Source organism: Saimiri boliviensis, chromosome 9, assembly GCF_048565385.1.
Source record: "Saimiri boliviensis isolate mSaiBol1 chromosome 9, mSaiBol1.pri, whole genome shotgun sequence".
Taxonomy (NCBI): domain Eukaryota; kingdom Metazoa; phylum Chordata; class Mammalia; order Primates; family Cebidae; genus Saimiri; species Saimiri boliviensis.
The window spans coordinates 23,081,148-23,084,508 of record NC_133457.1 but is presented as its reverse complement, the minus strand read 5'-3'; positions in this window follow the sequence as shown (position 1 = coordinate 23,084,508).

Genomic DNA, 3,361 nt, shown 5'->3' with positions numbered 1-3,361 from the left:
ATGATCTCTCACCACTGCAGGTCCCAGACTGGCTAGTTACCGCCTGGAGGTTTCTGCTACATCTGCCTTCTCAGTGCTCAAGTAAAGACTTTTGTGTTTTCTTCCTCGAATTCCTGCAGATGGGGTTCAGGTTGCCCAACACAGCTGGGTGATCTATACAGGGCAGTGACCGCCTGTGCCAGCCCTGTGAGGTAGCTGGAGAATGTTCCTTCCTTCTCAAGCTCTGGGCAGATGCCAGGGCTGGGGTGACCGGTGCCCCAAAGTTTCTTGCTTTGGAGGGTCACATTTTCTGTTGGCAAGGAAGGCAAAGGTCACAGGAAGCCAGAGACCCGGGACCTCTCTGTGCCATGGGCCCAAACAATAAAGACCTGAACACACTATGCTAAAAGTCCAAGGCTCAGGCGCTCCCCAGGGCCTCATGGCCTCTGCTGAGGGAGGATGAATATTATGTTCTCCCAGAGCTTTGGGAGCTGGTAGCAAGCAGCCTCCCCAGCACAAAATCTCTTGGAAACCTCAAACTGTGTCTAAAACATTCATGCACATTTTGCATCCTATTTCCCATATGTAAGCATGTTTTAGAAAAAAACCCTCAATTTCCTAAATATACAAGAGAAATGGGTATTGTAGGACAATGTGGCTTTTTAAAACATGTTGTTATTTAGGCAGGGGATGGTGGCTTATGCCTATAATCCCAGCACTTTGGGAGGGTGAGGTGAGTGGATCACCCGAGGTTGGGAGTTCGAGACCAGCCTGACTAACAAGGAGAAACCCTATGTCTACTGAAAATACAAAATTAGCCAGGTGTGGTGGTGCATCCCTGTAATCCCAGCTACTTGGGGGGCTGAGGCAGGAGAATCACTTAAACCTGGAAGGCAGATGTTGTGGTGAGCCAAGATTGCGCCATTGCACTTCAACCTGGGAAACAAGAGCAAAACTGTCTCAAATATATATATTATAAATATTATATCTATATTTAAATAACCATATATAATGGTTATTAAAAAACCCAATTATATATGGTTATTTAAAAATCTTCCCCACCCCCTTTCTGAACTTCAAGAATGACAAATACTTGTTCAACAAATATTATTAAATGCCTACTATGGGCCAGGTGCAGTGGCTCACATTTGTAATCCCAACACTTTGGGAGGCCAAACTGGGTGAATCACTTGAGGCAAAAGTTTGAGATCAGCCTGGCCAACATAGTGAAACGTCATCAGTACTAAAAGTACAAATATTAGCCGGGCTTGGTAGTGCATACCTGTAATACCAGCTACTAGGGAGGTTGAGGCAGGAGCCACTGCACTCCAGCCTGGGCAACAAAGCAAAACACCATCTGTAAATTAATTAATTAATTAAAATAAATAAATAAATAAATGCCTACTATATGCCAGCCATGATTCACGGTCTTGGGCTATATCAGAGAACAAACGAACAGGGTTCCTCTCTTCTGAAACTTAACACTCTTATGTGATAATGATCAGGGTTAACATTAATTAAGCTGTTACCACATGTTAGTCACGGTGCAAAGTCATTCCCACACATTACACTTAAACCTGCTAGCAAGCTTACAAAGGACATAGTTATTTTTCCCTGAAAAACAGTCTTGGACAGGCACGGTGGCTCACACTTGTAATCCCAGCATGTTGTGGGGCCGAGGCAGGTGGATCACCTGAGGTCAGGAGTTGGAGACCAGCCTGGCCAACATGGTGAAATCCCGTCTCTACTAAAAATACAAAAATCTGTTGGGCGTAGTAACGGGTGCCTGTAATCCCAAGACTCCAGTGGTTGAGGCAGGAGAATCACTGGAACCCAGGAGAAGGAGGTTGCAGTGAATCAAGATTGCACCATTGCACTCCAGTCTACGTGACAAGAGCAAAACTCTTCTCAAAGCAAATAAAAAACAAACAAACAGGAGCCGGGCGCAGTGGCTCACGTCTGTAATCCCAGCACTTTGGGAGGCCAAGGCGGGTGGATCACGAGGTCAAGAGATCGAGACCATCCTGGTCATCCTGGTGAAACCCCGTCTCTACTAAAAATACAAAAAATTAGCTGGGCATGGTGGTGTGTGCCTGTAATCCCAGCTACTCAGGAGGCTGAGGCAGGAGAATTGCCTGAACCGAGGAGGCGGAGGTTGCGGTGAACCGAGATTGTGCCATTGCACTCCAGCCTGGGTAACAAGAGCAAAACTCCGTCTCAAAAAAAAAAAAAAAAAGAGACCATCCTGGTCAACATGGTGAAACCCCGTCTCTACTAAAAACACAAAAAATTAGCTGGGCATGGTGGCGCATGCCTGTAATCCCAGCTACTCAGGAGGCTGAGGCAGGAGAATTGCCTGAACCCAGGAGGTGGAGGTTGCGGTGAGCCAAGATCGCGCCATTGCACTCCTGCCTGGGTAACAAGAGCGAAACTCTGTCTCAAAAAACAAAACAAAACAAAAAACAAACAACAACAAAAATGAAGTCTCAAAATGATGAAGCACTTTGTCCAACGTGACACAGCTAGTAAGTGTTGAGACCTCGCAGCCAGTGAAAGTCTATTTCATTCTAAGTGCCATGCTTTGTGTTCTCTAGCCCATGGAGAATAATTTTAGCACAGTTGATGACATTTCTACACAACAATATTCTTGTCTCAAGTCCAAGAGTGCCTCCTACACCACCTATAATACTGGCTTTCCGGTCAGTAAAGATGCCGTTCTACTGTGTAATCAGGTGGCAAATGGAGATACGATCAAAGTCATCATGTGTGTACACCCATAACCCTGCACACACTCATCCTGTATTTGATTAAATTCAAGTCTTCATTTTGATCACTGAGCAAAACTGAGCTTTAAAAGGATTAAAGGTTTTTTTTGTTTGTTTGTTTTTGAGACTGAGTCTGTCTCTGTTGCCCAGGTTGGAGTGCAGTGGGTGGATCACCTGAATTCAACATTTGAGACCAGTGTGGCCATTATGGTGAAACCATACCCGGCTAATTTTTGTATTTTTAGTAGAGGTGGGGTTTCACCATGTTGGCCAGGCTGGTCTCAAACTCTTGACCTAAGGTGATCCATCTGCCTTGGCCTCCCAAAGTGCTGGGGTTACAGGCATGAGCCACTGTGCCTGGCCTAAAGGGTCATGGTTTTCATATCCATATCCACGTAACTTTTGTTATGTGTATTGCTTTTGAAGTATCTGGTTAAATGAATATTTTTCTTATTTATTTATTTATTTATTTAGAGACGGAGTTTCGCTCTTGTTACCCAGGCTGAAGTGCAATGGCACCATCTCGGCTCACCGCAACCTCCGCCTCCCGGGTTCAGGCAATTCTCCTGCCTCAGCCTCCTGAGTAGCTGGGATTACAGGCACGTGCCACCATGCCC